The 19060-nt window shown below is 37.4% G+C and overlaps 1 long non-coding RNA gene across 1 annotated transcript in view; it reads left to right on the top strand.

The window, feature by feature from the left end:
* LOC124709245 overlaps nt 1–3937 on the top strand; it is a 54713-nt gene extending 50776 nt beyond the window's left edge. Inside the window, exon 5 of the long non-coding RNA XR_007005396.1 lies at nt 3447–3937. This is a non-coding gene — a long non-coding RNA (uncharacterized LOC124709245). The remainder of the gene's footprint in view (nt 1–3446) is intronic.
* Nucleotides 3938–19060: the final 15123 nt, after the last annotated feature.

The raw sequence follows: 19060 nt of genomic DNA, 5'->3' as shown, positions 1-19060 counted from the left end.
CAGTGAACTTACGCTTTTGAGCAGACATAGTGGAAGATGAGGAAACCATTGCGGAAGAATCCCCCATGATTACCGGCATCTCCGATGGCCCGCTCCTCCCATGTGGGGGCCCTCTCTGAGGGCACTCCCACCTTAGGTGATTGTTCACACCTCAGGTCACACCTCCCGAGAAACGGACGGAGGGACCAATCAGCACTTTCGGAAGGTATCAGCTCGGGTAATCACCCCTCCCTGGGCCTGGCCATTACCAGGGGGTACGTACGTGTCCTACCTGTCTACCCGGGGCGGGGAATTACGCGTTACTCCGTCACTGGCTACGCATGAAAATGCATGGGTCGGCCTTCAGACACGCACAGGGAGGAAGAAAGAGAAAGTGAAAAACAAAGAAAGGGAAAGGAAAGAAGAGAGATCTCAAATGCCGCAGCAGAGAAAAGGGTAAAGAGAAGAGGTAAGGAAAAGAGAAGGGCAAAGGAAGGATGAAGACACGCAAGCAGAGAAGCGAAGAATGTGTTACATTTCCGAGCGTCCGTCTCCGGTCGTAGGCACAAACCATACTCCCAGAGGGGGAGAAAGGGAAGGAAAGAGCCAGAGGTGAGGGGAGGGGGGGGGGGGGGGCAAAGATGGGGGATAGGGAAGGATGCGGAAAAGGAAGGTATGCAGCCCAGAAAGGAAGGAGGGCCACATTAGCTCGGGGTCCCGTGCTCGCAACGCACGTATCCACAAAAGAGTTGTGGACCCCTGAGGGGACGTTTACTATTAAGCATGGATGATCAATTACATTACCATTAATATTAAAGGGCAGCAAAGCTTCTTCCTTTACCATTTTTGACACCTTGCCAGTAGCACCAATTATTCTCAGTCCTGATACCCTCATTACTGTAAGCTTATCTTTACTAGGTAATACATCAAAGAAGGACTGAGACAATGCACTCACCTCACTGCCACTGTCTAAGAGACAACATACATTGACCTAATATATTTACTAGTATTATAGGGTGGCTTATTCTAGGTTGTACAGGTGGTTCCCCAAATTCGTCCAACAGTTCCTTTTGGATTTGTGTCCAGCTAAAGCGATCAACATCTGTCTTCGTTATATTTAGGTTAAGGTGTGTAGGGGTTTCCTGAACCACATTTCCGGTTGCCTTTTGCAGTCGGTCTACTAATTTCAAATCAAAACACAGCACGACTTCATTACATTTAGTTTGATGAACGTGACCCAAATTATTGCAGTCAGAACGATCCTGCACCTCCAAACCAGGCACAACACTAGTTACAGCTAAACCACTCTCATTATTATCGTCGGGTTCCTTCTCAAGTGACAACCGGTCACAGCCACTGTGTTCATCGACCCACAACAGACTACCCTCTACATTTTCACTTACCTCCTGCCCTAAATCTATCAGCACAGCTTCAACATCCAGCATAGGCACTTTAGATAAGAGCACATCATCCTCATCGTAAATATAAGCATGAATTTCTTCTGCTTCTTCACCTGACAATTCAGTACTTTGTAGCTCTTCCCTAACATTACATTGCTGCACCTTCTCTTGCTCTTCCCACTTAGAAAGTGTCTCTAACACGGTATCAGCTAAATACTGTCAGTGGTTTAATATTTCTGCTGTATCATTGTATGCTACCAACTCATCATCCGAATGATCGGTTTGAGTATTTTGATATGTGTTACCAATCGCTGTAATTGCTGGCTTAGGAAAGGTAACCGCCTGGTGAGCGCCAGTGTCCTCATAGATGGGAACTAGTTTTTGTGCCTCTGCCAACTATTGTTTCCCCTATTGCCATTATTGTTAACGGGAACAGTATTGCTTTCAACACTGTTGTTTACCTGCACATTTTCGTTACGAACAAAACTACTACCAACAGGTTGCCATTATTGGTTATGGTTATTAATCCTCCATTTCCTACCTTTCTTAGGATGGTGAACACCTACTGTTCGAATGTTTACATTGCCATTCTGCTCATTCTTAAAATTGCTATTAGTGCTATTACTGTTTCTATTATTACGTGCCTGCTCCTCATTGGCAGCAACATGCTCTACACGTTCCAAATATTCAATGAAACGGTCAAGATTGTCTCTAGCATATGATTCTAGTTTGCCAATACCATGGCAATTTAGCTTCAAGACCTAGTATTATGATTTCAGGTTTCAGCTTTTCCGTCAAATGTGACAGACGTGAAATCCAAGATCTGGCAAACTCTTTGATAGATTCCATGCCTGCATTGAAGTGTTTCCCACTCCAAAATTCTCTCAACATGTCATTCTGCTTATGACTAGACCAGTATTCATTAATGAAATCTGTCTTAAATTCCGCTAATGTGCTACACTTCAACATGACATCAGCTGACCAATGCATTGCATCAACTGCCATATGACTTCTAATAAATGAAATTTTCTCGTATTCAGACCAAACTGAAGGAAACGCATCTTCAAAATCGTTCCAGAAATCTAGTGGATGGATATTTTTGTCTGGATCGAACCATAAGAACTGCCGACACCCGATAAAAGTGGCATTTGCACCTACAACTTGATGTACACACCATTACCAGAAGCTACTGAACCTACTTTACTCTCAATTTTAGCAATGTTAGTTCTAATCGTTTCTACTTCCATTTCAACATTACCTACTCTTTGCACAACATGAGTAGTATCAGTCTTAATTGCTTCTACCTCTGCTTGACATATGTTCACTTTTACATTAACACCTTTAAATCTATCTGAGCACAGTTCAGATTCTGCCTCTATCTTTTCTGTTAACTTTTGCTCCAGTTCCGCCTTTTGGAAGTCTTCGTAAACCTCGGCAACTTCAGACTTTAACTTTTTATGCAACTCAGATAATTTCGGAGCAACCTTTTCCTTAATATCAGCATGGTTGGAATCAGTCTTATAATTTAAACTGTCCAGCTCTGCTTTGAGCTCAGATTTTAAGTCCTCTTTCAACTTATTGCAGCCAGTCTTGAAGGAGGTTTCTAATTCAGCTGTCATTTTAGCATTATTGGCTGATATTGCCTGCAATATTACATTTAAATTAATTGCCCCAGTATCTTTGGGTTGCTCATTAGCTGGTTTCTTATCACACTCAGCTGACATAAAACTAGACCCAATACCAGAATCATCAAAACTAAATGAAACATCTGATTCATCTGTTATATTTAACTTCTCCTTTTTAAACATTAGCACCTTTGATGACTGTTTCATTTTTACATCAGAGAAACTATCATCCAGTAAATTAGCAATCTCTGATTTCTGATTTACTACAGGGGTTTCTGTTATTGAATCATTGCCTCTTTTCACATTGTCATGGGATAATGGTTTGATTTCACTTTGATATCACTATTTTCAAACAGATTAACATTTGAACCATTGTCTGGATTTACACTTTCTTCATCAGACATCGGCTCTGATTTAATTTTAACTTCAGATTCTTTTACAGGTTACATCGCCGACAGTCTTTTAGCGAAGGTTAGTAAAAAGCTGAACAGCTTTTCATTTAACTTAGTTCCTTCTGCACGATGTATGGCGATGCTGGTGCGTCATACCAGGATTACTGATGCGGCACTGCGCATTGAACCGCAGATGGCATCTCGACAGCTGCTGTGTGTGCATGGCCCGCAACAGTAGGCACGGTTCAGGGCGCAACGGACAACTGCAGTGGGGTGAGACTGGCTTCTTGTGATGCCGGCAGCACAACTAGATTCAGAGCCAGCTTCATCAATCCAGATGTGTTGTAATCGAAGGTGTCGTTAATCCAATTGCGTTGCCAATGTGCACACGTAACACTGTTAATCACTGTTCTATTGTTCAGTTGCGTGTCGCATTTCACTTCCGAGTCCGAATAATTAAAATCACTTTCACTCAGTTTAACAGTGTTCTTCCCGGCCGATTAGCACCATATGTGGGGCAGCGGGTGGAAAATAAGGTTTTATTTCTATGTTTGCCAGTCTCTACAAAGGCTCTCTATCTACAATGTTGGCAACCAGAATGTGATTAGTAAAAATGTGATTCCTGTAATTAGAGTTCACTGTGCCCACTCTGATGGAGAATCTAAGTAATTGATTATTGAAGTTTATTGTTGTTGTTGTGGTCTTCAGTTCTGACAAGGGAACCTCCCCATCGCACCCCCCTGAAATTTAGTTATAAGTTGGCACAGTGGACAGGCCTTGAAAAACTAAACACAGATCAATCGAGAAAACAGGAAGAAGTTGTGCGGAACTATGAAAAAAAAAGCAAAATATACAAACTGAGTAGTCCATGCCCTCGACAGGCAACATCAAGGACAGCATGAGCTCAGGACCGCCGTGGTCCCGTGGTTAGCATGAACAGCTGCCGAACGAGAGGTCCTTGGTTCAAGTCGTCCCTCGAGTGAAAAGTTTAATTTTTTATTTTCAGAGAATTATTACCTGTCCATCTCATGCGATTACTTTTTTTGGGAATGATTATCACGTCCACAAGAAAACCTAAATCGGGCAAGGTAGAAGAATCATTTTACCCATTCGCCAAGTGTACAAGTTAGGTGGGTCAACACATATTCCTGTCATGTGACGCACATGCTGTCACCAGTGTCAAATAGAATACATCAGGCGTGTTTTCCTGTGGAGGAATTGGTTGACCTATGACTTTGCGATCAAATGTTTTTGGTTTCCATTGGAGAGGTACGTCCTTTTGTCTACTAATCGCACGGTTTTGCAGTGCGGTCGCAAAACACAGACACTAAACTTATTACAGTGAACAGAGACGTCAATGAACGAACTGACAGATCATAACTTTGCGAAAATAAAGAAAGTAAACTTTTCACTCAAAGGAAGACTTGAACCAAGTACCTCTTGTTCCGCAGCTGCTCACGCTAACCACGGGACCACGGTGCTCCTGGGCTCACATGAGCCTTGATGTTGCCTATCTTGCACATGGACTCCTCAGTTTGTATATTTTGCTTATTTTTTTCATAGTTCCACACAACTTCTTCCTGTTTTCTCGATTGATCTGTGTTCAGTTTTTTAAGATCTATCCACTGTGCCAACTTATAACTAAATCTGAGGGGGGTGCGATGCGGAGGTTCCCTTGTGAGACTGGTTTGATGCAGCTCTCCATGCTATTCTAGCCTGTGCAAGCTTCTTCATCTCCCAGTACCTACTGCAACCTACATCCTTCTGAATCTGCTTAATGTATTCATCTCTTGGTCTCCCTCTACAATTTTTACCCTCCACGCTGCCCTCCAATGCTAAATTTGTGATCCCTTGATGCCTCAGAACATGTCCTACCAACCGGTCCCTTCTTCTTGTCAAATTTTACCACAAACTCCTCTTCTCCCCAATTCTATTCAATACCTCCTCATTAGTTACGTGATCTACCCATCTAATCTTCAGCATTCTTCTGTAGCACCACATTTCTAAAGCTTCTATTCCCCTCTTGTCCAAACTATTTATCGTCCATGTTTCAATTCCATACATGGCTACACTCCATACAAATACTTTCAGAAACGGCTTCCTGACACTTAAATCTATACTCTATGTTAACAAATTTCTCTTCTTCAGAAATGCTTTCTTTGCCATTGCCAGTCGACATTTTATATCCTCTCTACTTCGACCATCATCAGTTATTTTGCTCCCCAAATAGCAAAACTCCTTTACTACTTTAAGTGTCTCATTTCCTAATCTAATTCCCTCAGCATCACCCGACTTAATTCAACTACATTCCATTATCCTCGTTTTGCTTTTGTTGATGTTCATCTTATATCTTCCTTCCAAGACACTGTCCATTCCGTTCAACTGCTCTTCCAAGTCCTTTGCTGTCTCTGACAGAATTACAATGTCATCAGCGAACCTCAAAATTTTTATTTCTTCTCCATGGATTTTAATACCTACTCCAAATTTTTCTTTTGTTTCCTTTACTGCTTGCTCAATATACAGATTGAATAACATTGGGGAGAGGCTACAACCCTGTTTCACTCCCTTCCCAACCGCTGCATCCCTTTCATGTCCCTCGACTCTTATAACTGCCATCTGGTTTCTTTACAAATTATAAATAGCCTTTTGCTCCCTATATTTTACCCCTGCCACCTTTAGAATTTGAAAGAGAGTATTCCAGTCAACATTGTCAAAAGCTTTCTCTAAGTCTACAAATGCTAGAAACGTATGTTTGCCTTTCCTTAATCTTTCTTCTAAGATAAGTCATAGGGTCAGTTTATTACTCTGAGGATTTAGGATGATGTCTGGGATTCATAGAAAATGCAGGTGACTGTAACAATTTTCACTATTTTCTTAAAACGATAAAGCTTAAGATTCCAGACAAATGCTTACCCATATCAGCTATTGTACTATCAGAGCTGTTCAGAGTCTATTGCGCAGTTTCTATTATCCCTAGATAACGAAACTGTTTAATAATCGTTATCGATGTAAGTGTTCAAAGTGATTGCTCACCAAAATTTGATGTCAGTACTCATCAAACACCACGCTAGTAATGGTAGAAAGTCTGTCCTGGGGCGACATGTGAAAATACGACATACGCAAACTGAGAATAAATCACTGGAGTCATTCTATAATTAACACTTTACCTCAATGCAAACTCATTGTTAAGTACATATCGAGTTATGTAATATGGCATCCAAGGCTGTTTCTTGCAACTGCACAAACGCGACGCGGCATCCGACACGGAGTGCGCACTGATACGAATCTAGAAGAGGACTGGGGCCTTACACGAGCTTGCATGCTCTTATTTATATAGCCACAGTGCGGACCGCCGAAGGCACAGCCGACAACATTTGCCTTACTGACTAGCCGCTGGGCTAGCAAAACACCATTTCAATTTATTAAATAATTAATTGCTTCATTCGCTGAAAGCCAATGAAGCTCAAGCTCTTGATTTAAATGTGCAATTAGCACACAGGTAAGTATCTATAATAAAATTATAATGTGGCTAGGTTAAATACTTTTGGCGAGAGAATTATTTTAATTGTACTGCACACAATAGATGAGCTCTGAACTTGCCGTTTGGAGAGACGCTACAGGTATAGTTTCATAGCTACCTTTTTGAAACTTCTCACATCTTTGTTGTTATAGCTTATCTCCATCCTATCTAAATCTAAATATCCTAGCTTTATTTAATCACTTACTTAATCTATCTTGCTTCCGGACTTTTAGGACACAAAAACAGAACATCACGAATTTTAACCAAAATATTACTTTGTGAGATCCAGCATGCTGTTTCCATTAAATTATAATGAAAAGGGAATCTGAATATAAATTTTGATGTTTCTAGCTCCTTCCTCTTGTACCGATGAATTTTACGTAAAACATCCAAATTTCGAAAACTGAAGTTACTAAACTGAAACTTAACACATTATTTATAGCATCACTTCTGACATACGACTAACTTTTCAGATTATTTATTTTATTTTGAAGGTATTGCACAACATTCGTGATGTCATAGTTAGTTACAGCGGACTGGGCTGGCACACAATGGAAAGCATATGAATTTCATATGACGTGAGTAGGCTGCTTCCCTGCACACTGACACTAATACTTAATTCACTCATCTTTTCAATGGTATGAGAATTAAATTGGGGCAATTCTCCTGGGTTTTCCTTTGTGAAGGAATGTTAGAAAATTGAGTTAAGCATTTCAGCTTTTGCTTAGCTATCATCAATTTCAGTTCCTGCCTCATTTGCTAGGGACGGGATACTAACTTTGGTGCCACTAACGGCCTTTACGTATGAACAGAATTTTTTTCGGTTTTATGAAAGATCATTTGACAATATTCTGCTACAGTAGTCACTGAAGGCTTTATGCCTTACTCTCTTGACAGCCAAACATGTTCCACTCAACATCTCTCTTTCTAGAGCCCTATGCTTTGTTTTACACCTCTTATACAATAATCTCTGTTTCTTTAAAAGTTTCTTTAAAATGATTGTATATCATGGAGGGTCCCTCCCATTATGAATGATCTGCGTGATCAATTATTCTTTTAAACTTTTTTGAGCCACAGTTCCTCTACATGCTCCCAATTGGCATCTATACTCCACTAGTCACATTATAGTGTGTGGCAAAGCGTACTTCCGTTCCCACTGCCATTTCCTTCCCATTCCTGTTCCATCCCAGAAGGGCCTAAAACATTGTTACTGATGTAGAACACCATATTTTGGCAAACTGGACAGCACAATTCTATGGAAATTGCTGTTATATCTAGAAGTACGCATTTAGGAGGCTCTTCCTTTACTTTAAATTTGCTCAGAACTATAAATCTTTAACAGTAATCGTAAAAAGACAGCAAACAATAATAACTGAAAGTATTACCAGCTACTGTAATCCTAGAAAAGAGAGGCTACTGGATCCATTTCGATTAGTCTTCTGCAGGTGATGAAATGATCAAGATCTGTGGCTAAAAATGTACTGCAGATGAATTATCAGAAATTACAACTCATGCAATGTGTCAAGTTTCATCTAAATTTAGCAGTCATGATGTCTTTTGGTAATATAGTGACTGTATTTAAACGTTTGATTGTGAGCTTGTAATTAGTTTCAGGAACTGTGTTAGCCTTCACTTACAATAGGATCAGACAGTAAATTGTGTTATTTCCAAATGATATTTACTGTGCATATTGTCTTTTGCTATGACTGTTATACTTAAAGGTCTGTATAGTTGGGTAATTTGTTAATGGTTTACTTGCCACATGAAAACTTTTGGATAACTTCAGTGATAAATTACTGCACTCGAACGATCATCATTGTAGGATATCAAACGAGTGTAATATGTGGCTTACCCTTTATCTGTGTATAAATAATAGTCAGTGAGGTTCAGGGTGCCTGTAAACAGTAGGTTGTATAATATAAAAATGCAGTGAAAGTGTTTTGAAGCATAAACCTGATGAGGAAGACATACTCTACGCTCAACACTCACTTTTCAGCCAGATTTGGCAGGGGCACAGCTACTGATGGCACACTTGTACTGGTAAATATGGTAATATTATGAAAAGTTAATAAGATTTTGCATGATCTCTGATTTCTCTGATTTTCCTGTCAGGGCTATTCCATAACTTATGAATGCAAGGAACTAAAATAGAGTAACTGGATTTTGATGACAATTTCCATTATGCTCTCATATTTACTAAACAAATCCATAATAAAATGTGCCACTCTTCTTTGGATTTTTTCTCTCTCTCTGTTATTAATCCTAATTGGAAAGAACCACTGAGTGGTGAGAAATACTCAAGAGTAGGTTATACTTAGATTCCTTCCAATGAATTTCAAAGTGACTTCTGCTTTTCCTATGAATATTTCCATGTGGTTGTTTCACCTAATGTCACTCAAGATGCATATTCCTGAATATTTTATTATTGTTACTGTTTCTATTTATTGATTTTTAATGGTGTAATCAAAAAATATTGAATCTTTCTGCTTTCTCCTGCACAGTACATTACATTAGTTTCTGCAAGGGGTCAACTGCCAGTCCCTGCACTAGGTGTCTGTCCTCTGCAGGTCTTCCTGCATTTTGTTAAAATTTTCTGATGTTACAACTTTTATATACCGGTATATGGTGGTATCATCTGCAAAGAGCCTCATAGAGATTGGGTACCATTGGAATGTTTCTGGTAGACCCATACTCTGCAAAGTACTTGAAGTGCATGGCAGAGGCTATTTCCCCATGTATCAGTTATTAGGGCTGGTTCCCATTCCATTCATCTATGGAGAATGCGAAGAATTGCCATTCAAATGCCTCTTTTCTTTCTTTCCATTAGTGTTTATCCCATCTAGTATGGGTTCCACTGTACTTATGTTTTGAAAAATTTATTTTATTTAACTTTGTGGCCAAATGAGCTTCCCATTGCCACAGTCATCACTTACCTAAGGGAGGTAAGTCATGTATGTACCAACTGTCTGAGAATTGTGTAATCTTTGTTCTGTGGGTGATCATATTGTAACTGTTTGTATGTCATGTTTTCTGAGCCAGAAATGGTGACCAGCCTGCTATTTGCCTAAATGAGTAGGGGAAACTACCTACAAACACATTCAGACTGGGCAATGCACCAGCTGTGGTCTTTAATCCATCACCAGGATTTGATCCATGTCTGGATCGCCTTCCTGGGTCATAAGGTAACGCACTGCATGTTACAATATATGGGCAGATGCTTAAACAACTCTTTGCAGGGTGTAATTAGTTTAACCTTGTCCTCATATTACATGTCTTGTATATAATGAAGTAGAATTTAAGACAGAATTAAAAAATTTTCTGTTGGGTAACTTTTCTATTCTACAGAGAGATTCTTAAAGACAATGTAATAGGTTGTCTTATAAATAAGATTAACACTGTAATTCATTTGTAATATTACGCCATTCAATTCTACCGCATTTATATTAAATTAAATGTATACTCTGGACATTTTTCTATGAACCAGAGACCACACTCTGTAGGAACCATGGAATATGACTAAAGCTGGGTTAACACACACAACTAAAGGGGCAGTGCAACTGTACATATGAACAACCAGTTTGTCTTGCCACAAAAAGTTTAACTCATTTGTACTTTGCGAATCCACTTTCCTTCCACTACTACTGAACAGCATCATTTCACTGCTACTTCATTACTAAATTTCAAATTCATTCGTGAATTGTGTTTCATCATATTTTGTTTTTCTGTGCAGATAACACAACTGAAAAGTGATCATTAAATTCATAGGACTATATGAGGAACTTTCAAGCTTATGGAATAAAAAAAATGAATGTTACAAAGACCAAAGTCTGAGTGTGAAACACTGATTGATACAGTGAACACTGGCTGTTGTGGCCGAGCAGTTCTAGGTGCTTCAGTCCAAAACCGAGCTGCTGCTACGGTCACAGGTTCGAATCCTGCCTCGGGCATGGAAGTGTCTGCTGTCCTTAGGTTAGTTAGGTTTAAGTAGTTCTAAGTCTAGGGGACAGATGACCTCAGATGTTGAGTCCCATAGTGCTCAGAGCCATTTTAACCATTTTGATCCAGTGAACAATGTGTACGAAAACATCTCTGTGCTTTATGTAGCCATTGTGAAAGCAAAAATAAGAAGTACTGAATGGATCTCAGTACACAACTAACAAATACTCATAACTTATTTTTGTGATTTAAAAATGGTTAGTGACAAATTTTTGTCTTTGAATGTTAACTCCTTTTTAAGTGTATCTGTGGCCCCCATTTAATTTTTGTGTGAAATCCCTTTTTATATCCAACATTTGCATTTTCTTCCTTTGTATTTAACTTTTGGCTCAGCCCCTACACTGTAGTCTCCACTACTGCAGTAACACCTGCCTGAAACATCTCAGGTGACACTCACTGATGCCATACTGAACACTGTGCAGTTCTGTGTGAATTGTAGCTCATGTGGCACTGCAGAATCTCACAAGCTGTAGTGTCACTTTAGCTGTGTGTGTGTATGTGTGTGTGTGTGTGTGTGTGTGTGTGTGTGTGTGTGTGTGTGTGTGTGTGAAAATGGACTAAAGTTGTGTTCCCACATGCAAAAAACTTGCACATGCATCCTTGGCCACCACCTCTGCCACACAAGAGGCCTATTGTGGCAATATTTTACTATATCACAATTATGCCAGCTGACATGGCAGCCAGGAAGGTTAAAAGTGATTTAACTTACTTGCTTCAGCCCAGCCTTCACCCCCTTCATCTGATCAATCAAATTTGATTCTAATTTCATTTATTCGACTGAATAGCTCTTGAGTCACTTATTTATATATGTGGGGAGTCTTTTATACTGCTATGGAGAAAAAAATAAAATAAAATTACCACTGACTTCAACTGAGTATCGTAAGCAAATACTTTGCAGAGTGGCAAAATGTTTTAAACCTTGTGACAAGAATCTCATTCTAGCCTTCAGTAGTTCCTCTGAATACCCTTAATAGTATTAAAGTAACACAAAATAATTTGCAGTAGCATAACATATTCCTAACCTACTGTAACAGACAGTAAGAATCCTTACACTGTACACCATATGTGCACTAAAAACACCTTAAGGGTAGTTGTATGATCACAGTACAAATCCAGGAATAGCATTTCATAAAGCATGTTAAATAGGGTGCATTGTGAATATGCATTGTACAATGATATTTTATTCCCTACACTGGTCATAGTGCCTCCACTCAGTTAGGTTGGGAATGCAGATCACATCCCTTGAGTACTTTTGTGAATGAAAATCATGATATTCAGTTGGTTTCATCATCATCATCTGAAGAAGCATCAGTTACCAACATGACTGAGATGTATTCAAAATATCATAATTGTACTCTTAAGGACACACTGATGGTACTTAACATCATCACAGACTTCAAGGGCACTATGGAAAACAAGGGATACAGTATGCTTACATGCAGTGATAAGGTTAATGAGAACATTTTACCAAGCTTGAAAGTTTATGTAAAGCATCATTTATGCTGGGAAAAGTGCAAGTGAGCGCAAGTGAACACATATTTGCAGATGATTTGGCAGTGTTCACTATCATCCAGTTCAACCTGTCAACAAACGTTCACATAGGATGGGACAGAACAGAATGGAATGCAAGAGAACAAGAATAAATATGGCATTATTTATTTATTTTTTGTGTTAAAGTAAACAGTCCAGTCTTCCAACTGGTTTGATGCATGAATTTCTCTCCTGTGCCAACCTCTTCATCTCAGAGTAGCACTTACAACCTACATCCTCAATTATCTGCTGGATGTATTTCAATCTCTGTCTTCCTCTACATTTTTTGATCTCTACAGTTCCCTCTAGTACCATGGAAGTCAGTCCCTGATGTATTAACAGATGTCCTATCATCCTGTCCCTTATCCTTGACAGTGTTTTCCACATTTTTCTTTCTTCTTCGATTCTGCACAGAACCTCCTCATTCTTTACCTTATCAGTACACCTAATTTTCAGCTTGATATTCATATAGAATTGTTTTGTTTGGTGGGCATACTGGAGACAGCTATGTTAGCAACTGTTTTACATTTCAGTGGCTGCTATATCTAAGATAGTTTTTGATATCTAATGTGGTATGCAAAGCACTCAGATTTCATTAAAGAACACTAAAAAAAGTTAAGATGAATATGAAGATTGGTTTAAACAACACAGTGCTTTAACAAGCATGTTCCTGTTGGATGTGGTATACACTTCCATTCCTCTGATCCTTTGGCTGGCTTATCCAGCCAATTATAGGACATGTCACATAGGGTATTTGATAAAATCTTCTATATAGTTAGTTTGTGGGGAGATAGTGTGTTGTGTGGATAATGATTTTCATTTATTTGGTTATTACATAATACACTTCTAAAAGTAACAGAGGTTCATCTAAGATGTAGTTACAGCTACCTTGAGCTTAAGCTACAAGAATGATCAGATCTTCTGTATGATTTAATTCTACATAATAGATACATATTCATATTTATTTCCTTTCAATAAAATTTATTGTGCTGCTTCTTTTTAATAAAAAGAAATACAAAAGTTTGTGCCTGTGTTCTGTTTTGTTAGCTACACTGCAAGTAAGAGTGTTCACTGTAAAGCTACAAGACAAGTAGGTGTAATTACGATTTGGTACTTACAGATGTAGATAACAATAATTTTTGAAATGGTATTTAATCTAGTAAATATAAAGTGCACACTAACATGTAAACGGCAGACATCTAGTATAACTGAAGAGGGAGCAAATTTTTTCAAAGTAGCAGGTTTCTTTTCTAATTTATTTAATTAAGTTTGGCTGATGTGAGAAGCATTGCCTTGTGACAACAATTAAAAATATATATGTTGTTCTTTCACCTGCTGGCTTAACTTTGCTTATGTTTATGTCTTATCTTGGTTTATTTGAAAGTGCAATTTTTTACTTACCATTGTCAAAGTGTATTTTCAAATCCTGAAAATAAAAACAGATTATTTGATTGCTGGAGCAGTAATGAATTGCTACTGTGTGTACAATGGAAAAATTCTATAAACAATTTTCCCCTGGAATACAAAGCAATGGTAGACACGCAGTTAATGAACAATGTTAAACAATGACTTTGCATCATGACTTCAAACAGGTTCAAATGGAAAGACATCTTTTATGACAACAAGAATATCTGCAAAAGCAGAATAGTGACCTACAAACCCAAACTACAACATGCAGTGACATTGAGTAATCTCACAAGCAGTGGTACAGACTACAAATATGACAAACATTGTGCCATCGAAACCAACACAGTTGCCACATCATGAATGAAAGTACTAATTCTGAAATTCTTGCCTGAGAAACCAGAATTGTTGTTTGCAATGTTAGGTTTGGCCTCCACACAAAATTATGTTACTAGTGACAATACAGTGTCATGGCAGTTAACAGCCTAGACACCTGAAAAGTCAAACGATTTCAGACAGTATTTTAAAGCAACCCTCACAACAGCAATATCATCACTTGAGAGTTATCTTAGCAAGTTGAAAGGGTAAATCACTGGGCCAACGCATGTCACAGGTTTCTAGTTTGAATATATCAGTGATGGAACACTGTCAGAATTCTGGTGTGACCTGAGAAACACAGCCAAGAAAAAAGTTTTGAGCACCCCTGGTCATCGCAATTGTGTGCATGTGTGTCTCAAGCAGAGTGTACAACCATTGATTGAGGCTAGATGCTTCTTACAATTACTCTTTGCATATATTTGGACTTATTGATATGGTTATGAGCTCTATTCATTTTGTTGTGATGAAAGTTTTTTGCTGGTTTGTACCCAGTGTGGTTTGGATTCATGGATCGGTCCCCACATCATAAACTTAGGCCCTGATATTTTTCCATTATTTTGTTCTTTCATGAGTCAACATATCCCTGAATTCTCTGGTTTATGTGGTTGATTGATTCCTACTCATGGTTGAATTTGTTCTTCTCCTCTGTACCCGTCCTCGTGAGTTTTTTGTCAGCTCACTTGTCGTACACTTAGGTTCTGAAATTTTTTCTCTTCTCTTTTAAGATTTTGAAAGAGTGATTTTATGGATGTAAACTTACAAATTGTAATTCTAGTAATTTACATTATCTCTGTATTTATTTCTATAGTTTAGTGTTGCAATGTTGTAGTTTTGACCTTGTATTAGTTGTCTTGTGACAGTATGTTCCACAGATCTGAAAATCTGAATACCATATCCTGATACATGTATAGATTATGACTTGTATAGTAGATATTTTTCGTATGTTTTCCATAATATGTTATGTATCAGATATTTCTACACATCTATATGCTATCTTGGGCATCATTTTGTTCACTGTTTGGCAAACCTTATAGTCTGTCACAAAATATTGTGAACATACTGTTTCCAAATTTTGTGGGGGGTATATAGTAATGGGACACCCTTTTCTAACATTACCTTTTTTTGATAGGACTAACCGATACAATTTATATATCGATTCTTGTATAGGTGAACATTATCTCAGCCACTTTACTAAAAGAATTTCATATGATTTTGTATACACTGTGTTATGTTTGGGGCTAAAATATCTAAAGAGAAATCAGTTTGTTAGTACTCTGTACGTACAGTTAAAATCACACTTTTTTAAAAATAGATATTTGAAATTACGAAATATCTAGCATACATAAAATTTCTATTATTAGTTGCACAATCTGACAATAATTATAAAATTTATTTCTGGACTCATTTACAACATAATGATATATTTTAGGGAAGATTCTTCTTTTGTCAAGAAAGTTTGTAAACTCTTTTGCTTTGTAAACCATTTGGAATATTCTGAGTACCACAGAATGTGAGAAGTAGTGGGCGTGCCTCTGATGGAATCAGACATGTAATTTGTGGTGTGATAGAAGTGGAAACTATAAAGATGGTGTGATATTGAAAAATATGAGAAAAAGAATAAAATTCAAGAATAATACAGGCAAATCTTGATCAGCTGCTTAGTCATCAGGAATCCACAATGTTAAACCAAAATTTCATCCACAAGAATGTACCCCTAGACACAACAAGAAAAAGTGAAGATAAGTAAAAAGTATTTCTTTTGTATATCTAATGCCCCTTGAAGCTTTCGAAACTTGTGCAGAGACAGAGAATTTTAATTGTGACGTGTGAGAGGGTAAGATTACAGCAGCAACCAAACATCAACAAACAGCTCAAAAGTCCACAATGTGAAATGGACATTCTTCAGAAACAGTTATTGGTGCTGATAGTAAATAAGTGGAACTGCACCAGATAAAGTAGACTGTCACTCACTATAGCTGCTTAGTCCCACTGACACTAAGGCTGCAAATTGTCTTCCTATGTAGGTCTCCACACCATACATGGCACACACGCTGCTCATCACTGTTGCTGTCCTCCATGCCGCCCTTAGCAGAACAGTGGCAGCAATGAAGTATTGCACTCAAAGACTACTTTCAAACACTTGGACTTGCCATACCAAAGAACATTCCATTTTGATGCAGGATAGTACAGGGTTCCACATCCTGGTAAGAGGAAAACCATTGACCCTACTAATTTCAATTGCCTCTTTATAAACATTGTTCCAAAAACCAAAAGTGCTGACAATCATTACATTTTCATCAAATTTCATCCCATGTCCCTCATCGAGGCAATGTTCTGCTACTGCCAATTTTTACAGCTGTTGTAGTCGCATATGAAGATGATGTTCCACACACCTGTCCTAAACTGTGTGACTGGAGTGGTTGATGTAAGCCTTCTCACACTGATGTGGAATTTTATAAGTGCTAGGGCTTCCGAAGCCCCAAATCATCTATCACAGAGCTGAGTAGTGCCCTAATCTTGGAAGTTGGATGAAACACACTCTTAATATTAAAACACCTTAAAACTCTTCCACTCTTAAACAATAAGCCTTCAGCATATGGAATAAAGGCCAACAGATTTGTGAGGCTGTGGAGTTTGGACCACCCCAGAGGTGCATGAAAAGGAACATAGATCAGTGGCCTAATGCCTTATTCTAGAGGCATATCATTTAAGACTGGAAGAATTTTAAACAGTTTTGACATTATAGTGCATTCCATCTGAAACTCATTTAAAACACGTATTTTTTGAGCCAATTTGAAATAAACAGGAATCACTGATGTAAACAAAAGATAGTGCTATAGGTAAACCTATACTTATAAAATTGTTACAATGAAACTTTTTACTATATTATAATTGTATTGAAGTGTATAAGTCATGTAATTGGTAGGAATATTTAGAATTAATTGGGTGAAATCTGGAACAAATGGTCGAGTACATTGGTCAAAGTAATTTCTTTGAAACTGAGATGGATTTGTGTTAAAACAGTATCTAAATTAAAGTCTGTGGTATTTAAACGAAAAACCAACTGAAAGAATCAAAATTGATTAGCAAATTAAAAATGTAATTAGCAAAAATGTTATAAGTGGCATGTAAACATAGGCAGTTCTTTAGGTGTTTTGTCAGTAATAAATAAAAGACCTATTTTGCCACATTCAGTAGAAGACTTGCAAACATATACATTGGTAGGAAAATTTTCTGAACCATGTGTGTTTTGCATTTTATAAAAATAGTAAAGGTATTGTTAATATTTCATATTTGAGTATTTGCACAGTCCTAAAAAGTTAAATGCTTGAAAATTGATAATTGTATTTGTTCTACAAGAGCTAGTGCAACTGTTGAAATATGTCATTAATTTTGAGGCAACAGTTTTAATTGTAATTTTATTAAAAAACCCTTTATAACAATATGAAGGATTGTTCGGATTTATATATAAAGGGGCAGCCATGTTGGCATTGGTCAGCAGTGTCTTATGAGATGTTGTGCAAGAAGCATGTAATTGCTTAAGTGATATGTTCTTCAGTGTTGTAAGCATGTCAATATTTTTGAGTTTTGTCAAAGTAACATAATAATTATGACATGGTATAGAAAAAGGTTCTGAAACATAATGTTTGTATTGGCCATTCTTGGTGTGAAAACCAAGTTACAATGGACATGAAGGAACACAGTGCTTGTGGCAGCAGCAGATAAAAAGCAGTTGGATGAGTACACGCTACATAATTATAAGAATTTTTAATAATAATTTCACATGTGGTGAATGGAGCTGGGATATGTCATGATTCTGTAAATTAATCTTACATATTGTTTCTGAAAAAGTTTGTAATTCTATACTGTATTTGAGGGTTGCATGAGGAAAACAATGAGATGGTAATCAGCAGCACTACAATATGAAGAACATAATGATAAACACCAAAAATGAGGTAACTGAAATAATTAAAAAGCATAGAAGAAAAGTACTGTAAGTACAAATTTTATTTGATTCTTTTGTTACTTGTTCGAATTTTTTTTGCTAGCTTTGTTAATATGGAAGACAACAGGGAGGTTGACATAAATAATGAGAATGGTTCAAATGTTAGTGGGGAGGAAATAAATGATAATCGCACAAGTATTTGCTCATTAACCCATGATGAAGATAATGTAGTTAATCGAAACAATGGAACTGGGGAGAATAGTGACCACAATAATGAATAATGTAAGTGAATGTTCACCTTTTCGAGGGTTCGTGTCAAGTGTGTCTGTTTTCTATAGATTAGTTCAACTAATGGAAGAACAGAAAAAGTTGATTGATGAACATAAAATTTCTCTTGATCAAAAACTTGACTCTACTGACAAGAAATTAGATGGACATGGGAACCAAATATGTAAAACAAAAAGTAGCCTAGAAAAATGTTGGTTACAAGTAGACAAAATTACCAAAAATGTGTCAGTTATAGAGGGAGAAATTTCTACTTTAAAACAAGAACAGCAGAATTTTTAAGAAAGGTTAGATTCTGTAGAAAGAAAAGATGATAGTTTCGAAAAATTTGCAACCTCAGAATTTCAACATTTAAAAAAAGTTAAACAAAGATGTAGTGAAAAAATTTTTTGAGACAGATAAAAATATACAATTTTACAGAACTAAAAGAAGATGTAGGTACATGTTTAGGGCAAATTTAAATTCAAAAATTCAGGAAACTGAGGATACTGTTACTATAAAATCTTTCAGCAATTACAATCAATTTTGGAAAAATATTAATATCAAAACCTTTTCAGGGGAAGGGAATATACATCCTGTCGACTTTGTTTCAAATTAAAGACCAT

Source organism: Schistocerca piceifrons, chromosome 1, assembly GCF_021461385.2.
Source record: "Schistocerca piceifrons isolate TAMUIC-IGC-003096 chromosome 1, iqSchPice1.1, whole genome shotgun sequence".
Taxonomy (NCBI): domain Eukaryota; kingdom Metazoa; phylum Arthropoda; class Insecta; order Orthoptera; family Acrididae; genus Schistocerca; species Schistocerca piceifrons.
Note: the sequence above shows the minus strand (reverse complement) of the source record. Positions and strands in the feature narration are given on the sequence as shown.